The sequence below is a fragment of the Pelobates fuscus genome, chromosome 7 (genome assembly GCF_036172605.1).
Source record: "Pelobates fuscus isolate aPelFus1 chromosome 7, aPelFus1.pri, whole genome shotgun sequence".
Taxonomy (NCBI): Eukaryota; Metazoa; Chordata; class Amphibia; order Anura; family Pelobatidae; genus Pelobates; species Pelobates fuscus.
Window position 1 is genome coordinate 206,212,020 of NC_086323.1, and position 15,061 is coordinate 206,227,080.

Sequence of the window (15,061 nt, forward strand, 5' to 3'; positions counted from 1 at the left end):
TAGATACTCAGGATTATTATACAGAGCGACATGTTTATTATCAGCGTATAGATACTCAGTATTATTATACAGAGCCACATGTTTATTATCAGCGTATAGATACTCAGTATTATTATACAGAGCGACATGTTTATTATCAGCTTATAGATACTCAGTATTATTATACAGAGCGACATGTTTATTATCAGCGTATAGATACTCAGTATTATTATACAGAGCGACATGTTTATTATCAGTGTATAGATACCCAGTATTATTATACATAGCGACATGTTTATTATCAGCGTATAGATACTCAGTATTATTATACAGAGCGACATGTTTATTATCAGTGTATAGATACTCAGTATTATTATACATAGCGACATGTTTATTATCAGCGTATAGATACTCAGTATTATTATACAGAGCGACATGTTTATTATCAGTGTATAGATACTCAGTATTATTATACAGAGCGACATATTTATTATCAGTGTATAGATACTCAGTATTATTATACAGAGCGACATGTTTATTATCAGTGTATAGATACTCAGTATTATTATACAGAGCGACATGTTTATTATCATCGTATAGATACTCAGTATTATTATACAGAGCGACATGTTTATTATCAGCGTTTAGATACTCAGTATTATTATACAGAGCGACATGTTTATTATCAGCGTATAGATACTCAGTATTATTATACAGAGCGACATGTTTATTATCAGTGTATAGATACTCAGTATCATTATACAGAGCGACATGTTTATTATCAGTGTATAGATACTCAGTATCATTATACAGAGCGACATGTTTATTATCAGTGTATAGATACTCAGTATCATTATACAGAGCGACATGTTTATTATCACTGTATAGATACTCAGTAATATTATACAGAGCGACATGTTTATTATCAGTGTATAGATACTCAGTATTATTATACAGAGCGACATGTTTATTATCAGTGTATAGATACTCAGTATCATTATACAGAGCGACATGTTTATTATCACTGTATAGATACTCAGTAATATTATACAGAGCGACATGTTTATTATCAGTGTATAGATACTCAGTATTATTATACAGAGTGACATGTTTATTATCAGTGTATAGATACTCAGTATTATTATACAGAGCGACATGTTTATTATCAGTGTATAGATACTCAGTATTATTATACAGAGCAACATGTTTATTATCAGCGTATAGATACTCAATATTATTATACAGAGCGACGTGTTTATTATCAGCGTATAGATACTCAGTATTATTATACAGACTAGTGACTACATTATTATGTGGATACTGTGGTGTATACCAGCAGTCCCCTCTAGGGGAGCTTTGCACAATGCACAGTTTGTCCCTAACCAGCTCCTGTAGTAAGTGTGCAAGGCATGCTGGGATGGATACACCCCCTAGATTTGCTCTCTTCCCAGTGTGTGTATGGAGTTCGGCCATGTTGGGTGTATGTTACAGCAGGAATGTGTATATCAACAAAGGGATCGAACATAATATGTGACTTGTGATCAATAAATCCTGGCTGATTAATAGACGGTATGTTATTGTAAGTCAGCTATCCTCAAACATAACAGGTACTCGGTATCATTATACAGAGCGACATGTTTATTATCAGCGTATATATACTCAGTATTATTATACATAGCGACATGTTTCTTATCAGCGTATAGATACTCAGTATTATTATACAGAGTGACATGTTTATTATCAGCGTATAGATACTCAGCATTATTATACAGAGGGACATGTTTATTATCAGTGTATAGATACTCAGTATTATTATACAGAGCGACATATTTATTATCAGCGTATAGATACTCTGTATTATTATACAGAGCGACATGTTTATTATCAGCGTATAGATACTCCGTATTATTATACAGAGCGACATGTTTATTATCAGCGTTTAGATACTCAGTATTATTATACAGAGCGACATGTTTATTATCAGTGTATAGATACTCAGTATTTTTATACAGAGTGACATGTTTATTATCAGCGTTTAGATACTCAGTATTATTATACAGAGCGACATGTTTATTATCAGCGTTTAGATACTCAGTATTATTATACAGAGCGACATGTTTATTATCAGCGTATAGATACTCAGTATTATTATACAGAGCGACATGTTTATTATCAGCGTTTAGATACTCAGTATTATTATACAGAGCGACATGTTTATTATCAGCGTTTAGATACTCAGTATTATTATACAGAGCGACATGTTTATTATCAGTGTATAGATACCCAGTATTATTATACAGAGCGACATGTTTATTATCAGTGTATAGATACTCAGTATTATTATACAGAGCGACATGTTTATTATCAGCGTTTAGATACTCAGTATTATTATACAGAGCGACATATTTATTATCAGTGTATAGATACTCAGTATTATTATACAGAGCCACATGTTTATTATCAGCGTATAGATACTCAGTATTATTATTGGGTGAAGGCCCTGAACCACGCTCCTTGAAGGACAAGGCTCCGGCGAAGCGACATGGTTCGAGGTTGTCGAACCTCACCAGCCAGGCGCCCCCGCCTTTCTGGCGCAGGGGAGGTGGCCTCCTTACCCCCTGTGGCGAAACCAGCTTCGCCACTGTGAACTGGAGAGGCCTGGTTGCTAGCCTCCTGCCTTTGGACTATGGCCCTGGGAGATTGGGCCCTTTGCAAACAGTGTTCGGCCCTGGCAGAGTGCATGTCACTCATTCTGGCCCTTTGAATGCAGTGGGGCCATTCGGTGCTTGCCCTGTGTGAGCAGTGATACCCCCCAGATAGCTATGCCATGGAGCCTATTCATATAATGAAAGACTATGGGAAAGACTTTGGCTCCATGGCAATTAAACTGTATTTGTGTGGTCTGTGTGCCATTCACCTAATAATGTGCACGCAGACCTGAGCTATCTGGGGATATGTTAAATGTCTGTGTTTAATGTATAGAATGTGACTTTATGTATTTTAAAGAGTTTTATGTTGTTTTGCAACCATGTGGTTAATGGAGTCTGCCTCTAGTCCTGGATAATTAGATTTCTTCTCCAATTATCTCCAGGGCAGAAGGGAGGAAGCCAGGATGCATTGTGGGGATGTTTTACTTTTACTGTTTGAGCCAGGGGGAATAAAAGATAGTTTTACTAACTGTTGAACCCCTGGTCTGATTCATGCCATTTTTTAATATGTTGTTCCCCTGAATGGATTGATTGTGGATATGTATTTTTATGTGAATGTGATGTATGGTTTTAAAGTTATGAAAGTTGTGTAAAAGTATATTTTACTCTGTATGCATAATGGGATTATGTGTCACACTAAGGGGAGGGGATGTGTGGGAGGTAACATCTATGTCATTGGTTCTTTTATGCCTCCCCCTGGGTGTGGCCTGTATGTGTGAGTTGGGAATAAAAGCCAGACTGGGTGTCCCAGTCTTGAGTCTTGCTTAACCCTCAAAGCGATGTGTCGTCTCGGTCTTTGGGGGAATGGGATTGTATGCTGACTGCCAAGAGTGTAAGCCGATGTCTGCTTTTCTTGTTCAGCTGTTCCAGGGTTCGTGTGGTTCCAGTCGGGAGAATGGTGTTTGCAGTAGCTGCCTGTGCATCTGCAAAGGGGATTATCGCCTAAACTGGGTTTTATCCTCTTGTAAGTGAAACGGTCCGTTACAATTGGTGGCAGCGGTGGGATCGTTCCTACAACCAGAGGGACAGCTACAGACAACACCATTTCTGGATTACAAATTGAGGGCAACGCTAGTATCCGTACAGCGACCCTATCTACAAAGGAACTCAGAAAATGGAGAAGAAGCTTCAGGATGTAATGTCCAGTTACGTAAGCCTGTGGGGTGGAGGAGTCCCAGAGGAGGACATGATGAGGTACAGAGATATGGCCAGAGCCGAATTGTGGGACGAAGCCCTAGAGGAAGTACAGTATTCACGAGGGGATCAGCGCCGCAGCAGAAGGCAGCGAATTCTGGCTAGAATGGCAGAGCGGATGCCCCTCCTGAGAAAACAGACCACAGAAAAGTGGGTGACTAGACTCGAGATTCTAGTATACGCAGAACTGGTGCTCGACGACGCATACCAGGCGCTACAGTGGTACGCGGCTCAGTGTATCCCCAGGATGGCAGAGTATGAGTTCCCAGAAGGCGGAGATTACACTGGCCCCGGTCGATTTTGGAATAATAGTGGTGACGAGGACTTTGGGGAAGATACCGACTATCGTTTTTGGGACCTGTACGGCATCCGAGAGAACATGCTGGGTCTCTTTGGCGCTATTGACCTCGAGGCAGACCTACGATATTTGGTTACCCAGGAATGGAACCTGGAGGGGGATTACCTGCGACTCATCAATGAGGCCTGGGAAGGGACAACCGGTCCTCCCGCCCAACAGCAACCAGCAGTACCCGAGGTAGCAGAGCTCCTAGACTGGTCCTGTGAGCAACCCCAGGGAGATGAAGGTGTCGCCCTTCCTCCCCAGCGGCAGTGGGTAACCCAGGGAGATGAAGGTGTCGTCCTTCCTCCCCAGCGGCAGTGTGTACCCCAGGGAGATGAAGGTGTCGTCCTTCCTCCCCAGCGGCAGGCTGAGTTACAGGGGGCAGAGGTTGTTGTTCCTGCCCCCCAGCAGCAAAGTGATGTGCCAGGAAGGCAGTGTGAAATGAAGGGAGAGGAGAGCAGCGTCCTCCCTCCCCAGCGGCAGTGTGTACCCCAGGGAGATGAAGGTGTCGTCCTTCCTCCCCAGCGGCAGGCTGAGTTACAGGGGGCAGAGGTTGTTGTTCCTGCCCCCCAGCAGCAAAGTGATATGCCAGGAAGGCAGTGTGAAATGAAGGGAGAGGAGAGCAGTGTCCTCCCTCCCCAGCGGCAGTGTGTGTTTCAGGGAGCAGAAGGTGCAGTCCTTCCTCCCCAGCGGCAGTTTGCCATCCAGAGAGAGGAGCTTGTTACACCCTCTCTCCCACGGCAACCTAACCCACCAAGGGGAGATGTTAAGCCCCACAACTGTGCAGATGGGACCGTAGTCTCTGCACTTACAGCACAAGGGATAGGGACGGTCGGTCCTGTTCCCCAGCCTCAGTGTGATGGATCCAAAGGGGAGACAGTCAGTCTCTCCCTCCGGCAGTCGAGCTGTGCACCTAAAGGGGAGACAGCCAGTCTCCAGCAACCAGGCGCCCACCAGACTACTCCCGTGGTAGTGCTGGCAACAGGACAGAGTACCGCTGGTCTCTGCCCCCTCAGCAACCCACCTAGGCAGCCTACCCGTCTCCCACCCAGCAGTGGTGAAACACCAGAACTTGGACAAAATTCTTCCTCACCCAGATGTAGTAACCGGTTAGTGGGGGTGGGCTGCTCTGTTATTTCTGTTTCGTGGGTGGGTTGCTGGACTAACCAGGGCACTGACCGGCAGAAAGTCAGGTACCCTGTTAGTCTACTTGACAAAGGGGAGAAATGTGGCGAAACCAGCTTCGCCACTGTGAACTGGAGAGGCCTGGTTGCTAGCCTCCTGCCTTTGGACTATGGCCCTGGGAGATTGGGCCCTTTGCAAACAGTGTTCGGCCCTGGCAGAGTGCATGTCACTCATTCTGGCCCTTTGAATGCAGTGGGGCCATTCGGTGCTTGCCCTGTGTGAGCAGTGATACCCCCCAGATAGCTATGCCATGGAGCCTATTCATATAATGAAAGACTATGGGAAAGACTTTGGCTCCATGGCAATTAAACTGTATTTGTGTGGTCTGTGTGCCATTCACCTAATAATGTGCACGCAGACCTGAGCTATCTGGGGATATGTTAAATGTCTGTGTTTAATGTATAGAATGTGACTTTATGTATTTTAAAGAGTTTTATGTTGTTTTGCAACCATGTGGTTAATGGAGTCTGCCTCTAGTCCTGGATAATTAGATTTCTTCTCCAATTATCTCCAGGGCAGAAGGGAGGAAGCCAGGATGCATTGTGGGGATGTTTTACTTTTACTGTTTGAGCCAGGGGGAATAAAAGATAGTTTTACTAACTGTTGAACCCCTGGTCTGATTCATGCCATTTTTTAATATGTTGTTCCCCTGAATGGATTGATTGTGGATATGTATTTTTATGTGAATGTGATGTATGGTTTTAAAGTTATGAAAGTTGTGTAAAAGTATATTTTACTCTGTATGCATAATGGGATTATGTGTCACACTAAGGGGAGGGGATGTGTGGGAGGTAACATCTATGTCATTGGTTCTTTTATGCCTCCCCCTGGGTGTGGCCTGTATGTGTGAGTTGGGAATAAAAGCCAGACTGGGTGTCCCAGTCTTGAGTCTTGCTTAACCCTCAAAGCGATGTGTCGTCTCGGTCTTTGGGGGAATGGGATTGTATGCTGACTGCCAAGAGTGTAAGCCGATGTCTGCTTTTCTTGTTCAGCTGTTCCAGGGTTCGTGTGGTTCCAGTCGGGAGAATGGTGTTTGCAGTAGCTGCCTGTGCATCTGCAAAGGGGATTATCGCCTAAACTGGGTTTTATCCTCTTGTAAGTGAAACGGTCCGTTACACCCCCCCCCCTACATTGGCCTGCTGGAGGAGTGGCGGGCAGACCAGTCTCCCTCGGATGAGGGAGATGATTGGGATGAGGACCGTGGGGAGGGTCCCGGTTGGCGCTGGGTGGATGAAGACGCGCCGGCGACAGAGGCCTCCACGGCGATGCTGGGGGACGATGTCTATTGGACGCTACAGGAGTTCATCTGTTTAACCCTCGGTCTATCAGACGCCACAGGACCTCGGAATGGTCACTGCCCGGCCACTCGGCACATTTCGTGCACTACTGGATCCGCAGATCCCTTAAGGGGAGGCCCGCGAGAAGCTGGGGGCGGACTACCCCAGGCCCATCCTGCCGGACGAGGTGGCAGCAGCCACGGATTTTGGCCCCTGGTGGCCTCGTACTTTACTTCTATGGGTCGGGACCCCAGGAAAGCCTCCGCTAAGCGCAGGATAGACAACGGGATATGCTGGGTCCCTTGCGCAGGATGTTGGTCCTGGCGGACGAGGTCTACATGGTGGGTACGAACCTGGACCTAGCCATCATGCGAGATTGGGCACTATGCCCCATGTGCCTTCTAGACGATGCTAATGCGGTTCTGCACCGTACGCAGGTAAAGGCTCCGTTCCGTATGGACGCCAAACTATCGGAGCTAGAATCTAAAGAATTGGGCCCTCTGGCAGTAAGACCTACTGTTCAGAGCACCTGTCATTAGGGAGCTACAGGAACGCATCAATTTTGCTCCTCTGGATAAAGCACAGTCCTCTATAATGTAGGTGTTTCACTCACTGTTATCCCGGCTGGTCTTGTAAGAGTTAAGCCAGCTCTTGTAAGGCATCTCTAGTATAATTAACAAAGCGCTGTTGGCTATAATAGATATAAATACAAAAAGAGAAGTCCTGCGCTTAAGCAGCAAGGACTACAACACACATCAGCCCCAATATATAGTAAAAACCAAAGAAAAGAAAATGTTACTTGCGCTTTCTCCTTAATCCCTATGTATATTTAGACAAATGGAGGTCATTTAGTTGCTCCAATGGCCATTGGAGGGATGCCCGCCTGCCAACGTCAAGGCAGACCCCCCTAAGCGGGTCCTAACACTGACCCTTCAGCCTGCTTCCTTGAGCTTCTGGCAAAGATATCTCTAATGAGACAGAAAGGGGTATTTTTTATATACACCCCTTTACTTATTAACCCTTAATAGGGAACACATGGGATGGGTAGCAGCATTGTAACCAGGCTGTGTGATACAAAGTAAATACAAATACAAAAAGAGAAGTCCTGCGCTTAAGCAGCAAGGACTACAACACACATCAGCCCCAATATATAGTAAAAACCAAAGAAAAGAAAATGTTACTTGCGCTTTCTCCTTAATCCCTATGTATATTTAGACAAATGGAGGTCATTTAGTTGCTCCAATGGCCATTGGAGGGATGCCCGCCTGCCAACGTCAAGGCAGACCCCCCTAAGCGGGTCCTAACACTGACCCTTCAGCCTGCTTCCTTGAGCTTCTGGCAAAGATATCTCTAATGAGACAGAAAGGGGTATTTTTTATATACACCCCTTTACTTATTAACCCTTAATAGGGAACACATGGGATGGGTAGCAGCATTGTAACCAGGCTGTGTGATACAAAGTAAATACAAATACAAAAAGAGAAGAATACCCCTTTCTGTCTCATTAGAGATATCTTTGCCAGAAGCTCAAGGAAGCAGGCTGAAGGGTCAGTGTTAGGACCCGCTTAGGGGGGTCTGCCTTGACGTTGGCAGGCGGGCATCCCTCCAATGGCCATTGGAGCAACTAAATGACCTCCATTTGTCTAAATATACATAGGGATTAAGGAGAAAGCGCAAGTAACATTTTCTTTTCTTTGGTTTTTACTATATATTGGGGCTGATGTGTGTTGTAGTCCTTGCTGCTTAAGCGCAGGACTTCTCTTTTTGTATTTGTATTTACTTTGTATCACACAGCCTGGTTACAATGCTGCTACCCATCCCATGTGTTCCCTATTAAGGGTTAATAAGTAAAGGGGTGTATATAAAAAATACCCCTTTCTGTCTCATTAGAGATATCTTTGCCAGAAGCTCAAGGAAGCAGGCTGAAGGGTCAGTGTTAGGACCCGCTTAGGGGGGTCTGCCTTGACGTTGGCAGGCGGGCATCCCTCCAATGGCCATTGGAGCAACTAAATGACCTCCATTTGTCTAAATATACATAGGGATTAAGGAGAAAGCGCAAGTAACATTTTCTTTTCTTTGGTTTTTACTATATATTGGGGCTGATGTGTGTTGTAGTCCTTGCTGCTTAAGCGCAGGACTTCTCTTTTTGTATTTGTATTTACTTTGTATCACACAGCCTGGTTACAATGCTGCTACCCATCCCATGTGTTCCCTATTAAGGGTTAATAAGTAAAGGGGTGTATATAAAAAATACCCCTTTCTGTCTCATTAGAGATATCTTTGCCAGAAGCTCAAGGAAGCAGGCTGAAGGGTCAGTGTTAGGACCCGCTTAGGGGGGTCTGCCTTGACGTTGGCAGGCGGGCATCCCTCCAATGGCCATTGGAGCAACTAAATGACCTCCATTTGTCTAAATATACATAGGGATTAAGGAGAAAGCGCAAGTAACATTTTCTTTTCTTTGGTTTTTACTATATATTGGGGCTGATGTGTGTTGTAGTCCTTGCTGCTTAAGCGCAGGACTTCTCTTTTTGTATTTGTATTTACTTTGTATCACACAGCCTGGTTACAATGCTGCTACCCATCCCATGTGTTCCCTATTAAGGGTTAATAAGTAAAGGGGTGTATATAAAAAATACCCCTTTCTGTCTCATTAGAGATATCTTTGCCAGAAGCTCAAGGAAGCAGGCTGAAGGGTCAGTGTTAGGACCCGCTTAGGGGGGTCTGCCTTGACGTTGGCAGGCGGGCATCCCTCCAATGGCCATTGGAGCAACTAAATGACCTCCATTTGTCTAAATATACATAGGGATTAAGGAGAAAGCGCAAGTAACATTTTCTTTTCTTTGGTTTTTACTATATATTGGGGCTGATGTGTGTTGTAGTCCTTGCTGCTTAAGCGCAGGACTTCTCTTTTTGTATTTGTATTTACTTTGTATCACACAGCCTGGTTACAATGCTGCTACCCATCCCATGTGTTCCCTATTAAGGGTTAATAAGTAAAGGGGTGTATATAAAAAATACCCCTTTCTGTCTCATTAGAGATATCTTTGCCAGAAGCTCAAGGAAGCAGGCTGAAGGGTCAGTGTTAGGACCCGCTTAGGGGGGTCTGCCTTGACGTTGGCAGGCGGGCATCCCTCCAATGGCCATTGGAGCAACTAAATGACCTCCATTTGTCTAAATATACATAGGGATTAAGGAGAAAGCGCAAGTAACATTTTCTTTTCTTTGGTTTTTACTATATATTGGGGCTGATGTGTGTTGTAGTCCTTGCTGCTTAAGCGCAGGACTTCTCTTTTTGTATTTGTATTTACTTTGTATCACACAGCCTGGTTACAATGCTGCTACCCATCCCATGTGTTCCCTATTAAGGGTTAATAAGTAAAGGGGTGTATATAAAAAATACCCCTTTCTGTCTCATTAGAGATATCTTTGCCAGAAGCTCAAGGAAGCAGGCTGAAGGGTCAGTGTTAGGACCCGCTTAGGGGGGTCTGCCTTGACGTTGGCAGGCGGGCATCCCTCCAATGGCCATTGGAGCAACTAAATGACCTCCATTTGTCTAAATATACATAGGGATTAAGGAGAAAGCGCAAGTAACATTTTCTTTTCTTTGGTTTTTACTATATATTGGGGCTGATGTGTGTTGTAGTCCTTGCTGCTTAAGCGCAGGACTTCTCTTTTTGTATTTGTATTTACTTTGTATCACACAGCCTGGTTACAATGCTGCTACCCATCCCATGTGTTCCCTATTAAGGGTTAATAAGTAAAGGGGTGTATATAAAAAATACCCCTTTCTGTCTCATTAGAGATATCTTTGCCAGAAGCTCAAGGAAGCAGGCTGAAGGGTCAGTGTTAGGACCCGCTTAGGGGGGTCTGCCTTGACGTTGGCAGGCGGGCATCCCTCCAATGGCCATTGGAGCAACTAAATGACCTCCATTTGTCTAAATATACATAGGGATTAAGGAGAAAGCGCAAGTAACATTTTCTTTTCTTTGGTTTTTACTATATATTGGGGCTGATGTGTGTTGTAGTCCTTGCTGCTTAAGCGCAGGACTTCTCTTTTTGTATTTGTATTTACTTTGTATCACACAGCCTGGTTACAATGCTGCTACCCATCCCATGTGTTCCCTATTAAGGGTTAATAAGTAAAGGGGTGTATATAAAAAATACCCCTTTCTGTCTCATTAGAGATATCTTTGCCAGAAGCTCAAGGAAGCAGGCTGAAGGGTCAGTGTTAGGACCCGCTTAGGGGGGTCTGCCTTGACGTTGGCAGGCGGGCATCCCTCCAATGGCCATTGGAGCAACTAAATGACCTCCATTTGTCTAAATATACATAGGGATTAAGGAGAAAGCGCAAGTAACATTTTCTTTTCTTTGGTTTTTACTATATATTGGGGCTGATGTGTGTTGTAGTCCTTGCTGCTTAAGCGCAGGACTTCTCTTTTTGTATTTGTATTTACTTTGTATCACACAGCCTGGTTACAATGCTGCTACCCATCCCATGTGTTCCCTATTAAGGGTTAATAAGTAAAGGGGTGTATATAAAAAATACCCCTTTCTGTCTCATTAGAGATATCTTTGCCAGAAGCTCAAGGAAGCAGGCTGAAGGGTCAGTGTTAGGACCCGCTTAGGGGGGTCTGCCTTGACGTTGGCAGGCGGGCATCCCTCCAATGGCCATTGGAGCAACTAAATGACCTCCATTTGTCTAAATATACATAGGGATTAAGGAGAAAGCGCAAGTAACATTTTCTTATAATAGATATAATAAATGCAAATCAAAATATCATTAGCAGTGACGGTTGGGAAAATGGACTCAAACTTCTCTTTAACTGTGAAATCATCTGGTACCCCCCTTGGCACACCTATGGCATAAATATATATATATATATATATATATATATATATATATATATATATATGTGTGTGTGTGCAGGTCAACCTTTCCTTTACAGGGGTGCTCCTTTTTGTTCTGAAGCATGAATGTGGTGTGTCAAGAGTACCTCGTCATGTATTATGTGTGTGGACATAATAACCTTGGCTAGGGCACATTTACTTATTCATCGTAGTATGAAACCTGTCCCATGTTACGTCAGTGTAGGTGGACTCAGATCATTTAGTCAATATTAATATCACCACAAACTCAAGATGGGCAGATAATCCTAAAGAAGCTTGGCGTCTGAATCTCTTTAGCTTCACGAGGTCTCCTTTTGGGGTCCTCTGCTTTCCATCGATGGCAGGTGGTCAGGCGTTATTATGGCCTTCAAAACACCTACTTGTTGATATCATTTTTTTTTCTTTCTTCTAACAAGTAACTTTTCCTTTAGAGTCAAAGGTTTGTCAAGATCAACAAATGTTACTTCCCATGTTGCAGAGAGAGTCTTGAATCTGGAATGGTGAATCCACTGAGTGATCTCTGCAACTTTCACGATGCATTACTGGGTATATGGTCTTGGTCGTCACATTGATGACCGGCTAGGCCTCTGGCCATCCTGACAAAATGTCTATTATAACTATTGCATATTTGAACCGGCAACTCTTTGGCACCTGGATATAGTCACTTGGATTCTTGAAAGGGATAGTGAAGTTTAGCTAGATGCTTAGGACTTTCCTCCTTTTTCTGCCTGAGTTGTCCTTGGCACAAACGGCACAGGATCGACAGTAACTGTTGATCAGAGGGGTAATTCTAGGTGCTTCAGAGTATTTATTGATCAAAGAGTTCATGAGGGTCTTGGATAGGTACAAAGCTCTATGGGCCCACTGGACCACTGCCCAGTACATGTTTTTGGGTAAACAGAACTTGAGTGTTGGAGTACAGCCCGTCTTTAAGGGTTGCCCCTTTCTGTTTTCCAGCTTTGTATTTCTTCAGGGTCAGCAGCTGCTTGTTATTCCTTTAGGAGCTTGAGATCTGTAGATAGGATCTTCATGGTGAATATAGAAGTTTCTTTAGCGGACACGCTTCTGTGGTTAACCTGTAGTTAACCGCAACATTCCACATTCTAATTGAGGCCACACGCCAGGTTGTAGGTGGTCCCAGTTCGTGACCCTTTCGGTAGTTTAACCATCGGGAGATAAGGCACGAACGGATATATCCTGGGGCCGTCAATTAGCCTGCGGTTAACCGCAAACCGGAGCTCCCTGGGTGATCAATTGGTGACACATTCTCCCAGCCGGTTGGTCGGCCGTTTGGTAGTTGGAGAGGTGACCGGGGTTAAGTGGCGGCACACGCCAGGGACCGGGTGGTCTGTTATTCGTTTCACGAACCGGTGTATATAATCCATTCGGGAGATGAGTGTAGAATTCAAGTACCGAAGCAATAGCAGCACAAAAGAACCAACATAATCCTTGTCTGTAACCGTTTTGTAACAGTCCCCCTCAGAGAAAGATGAGGAAATTGAGAGGTACGAGACAAGGACGAACCTACTTCCGTCGGAGAATGTCCCTTAAAGGATGCTTAAAGAAGAATGGAGGGGAGGAGGAGGAGGAGGAGGAGGAGGGAGAAGGGGGACACCACTGAACAATGATCAGAAATGAAAAAACACGGTCCCCACTCCCGTCCGCACCCAGTCAAATAGCCACGGGCCTATTTACTAGCCTCCCCGATCAGGCCAGAGCGCAATTGTCCCAAGGTTCCCATAGTTTCAGGAATCTCTCCACAGATCCCTTCACCCTGGCTGTCAGGTCATCCATAAGCCTGCAGTCCTTTATTTTGGGTACTATGGTTTGAATATCAGGGCCTTCCGGCGACAGCCACGCCGTGGCTATTGCCCTGCGAGCACTTAGGGTCACTTTGTGTATTAATGGCTGTTCTCGTTTGGACCAGCCCTCAACAGATCTGTTAAGCAGATAGGTCCACGGATTCAGGGGCAGTGGCCTGCCAAACACCCGTATCAGTATATCTTTGACTGCTGTCCAAAAGGCCTGAACTTTTGGGCACTCCCACCACATATGTAGATAAGTGCCAGTGCATGCCACATCCTCTCCAACAATTGTCAGTTTCCGTTTTGTGCATATGGTAAAGTTGTATAGGGGTGGTATACCATCGTAGCATGGTCTTCCAGGATTGTTCCTGAAAAGTGGTGCATATGGAGGCCGTAGAGTTTGCCTCCCAGATTTCTTGCCATTCAATGCCTTCGAGCACTTCTCCCAATTCAGATTCCCATTTATCTGTGTACGGTAAGTTTCCCCATTCCTTGTTCTTCTCGCTTAGGTGGGCGTATAAGAGCGTAATCGATCCCTTGGGAGTTACCCCTTGTAGGCACATTGATTCATAAAATGTCATCTGTTTCATAGCTGCCGCTTTTATGTGTGCTTGTCTTGCATAGTCCCGGATTTGAAGATACCCAAAGAAATCTGCGGGGGTCATGTGGGAGTCCTGTTGGAGGTCTGTGAATTGAATTATGGTTCCGTTCCGGTATAGCTGTTGAATCCTCTGTAGTCCAGTTTTTTCTATTCGTTTAAATTCCCGAGGTGCCATTCCTGGAGGAAAATCGCGGTTCCGCAGTATTGGAGTGAGAGGGGACGGTGTGGATGCGAGAGAGTATTTGGATCTGCTACGGTCCCAAATGTGAATAGAGTTAAGGACCGCCGGGCACGTCGTCCGTATGATAGGTCTGCTGTCTTTAGAGGCCCACATGGCGAATTGGGGGACGTCGGATCCAACCATCATGGACTCTATGTCCACCCATCTCCTCTCGGCGGGTGGTGAGTGCCACATCGCAATCTGCGTCAGTTGAGCAGCCAGGTAATAGAAGTATAGGTTTGGGAGGCCAAGCCCGCCTCTATCTTTGCGTCTGTAAAGCACCTGTCTGGCTATCCTGTGCCTCTTGTTGTGCCAAACGAAATCTCCTATTGCCTTTTGTAGCGGAGCCAGCTGTGATTTAGCGACCTGTATCGGCAGGGCCTGAAACAGGAACAGGATGCGCGGTAGTATGTTCATTTTAATACTTCACGTTTTTAACACTTAAATTGCTAGACTACATTGATTATTCAACTGTATTAACCCCCTGGGAGACCCCCCCCCCCCCCCCCGGTAAGTCATTGAGACATACTGAGTTCAGAGCAGGGAAGTAGCAAAAAGACCTGCAGAGCTCCATTGGATTTCCCTGCAGCACTTCAGCTTCCCAGGGAGACTCAAGGCTAAAGTCCAGGCTAAATAGGGTCCTGGAACGAGGCACTGGTGACAGGGAGGGGTGCAAAACCAAGGAGTTGGCCTGGACTCCCAAATATACAAACAAAACCAAGAGGGCTGCGCTCACCTGAACATGCATACATTATAGAGTGCTGTTGGGGCATGTTCATGTATGCATGTTCAAGTGAGCGCGGTTAGATGTAAAGTGCATAGCAGACGATAAGTAAGTTGGATAACATTATTTACTATTGGGTGA

General features: G+C 44.9%; 1 protein-coding gene across 1 annotated transcript in view; it reads left to right on the forward strand.

The window, feature by feature from the left end:
• Positions 1 to 1,534: 1,534 nt before the first annotated feature.
• The window catches only part of LOC134568484 (gastrula zinc finger protein XlCGF17.1-like), a 28,908-nt gene continuing 15,381 nt past the window's right edge, over positions 1,535 to 15,061 (forward strand). Inside the window, exon 1 of the mRNA XM_063427103.1 lies at positions 1,535 to 1,548. The gene's annotated coding sequence lies outside the window, so the exon portion shown is untranslated. The remainder of the gene's footprint in view (positions 1,549 to 15,061) is intronic.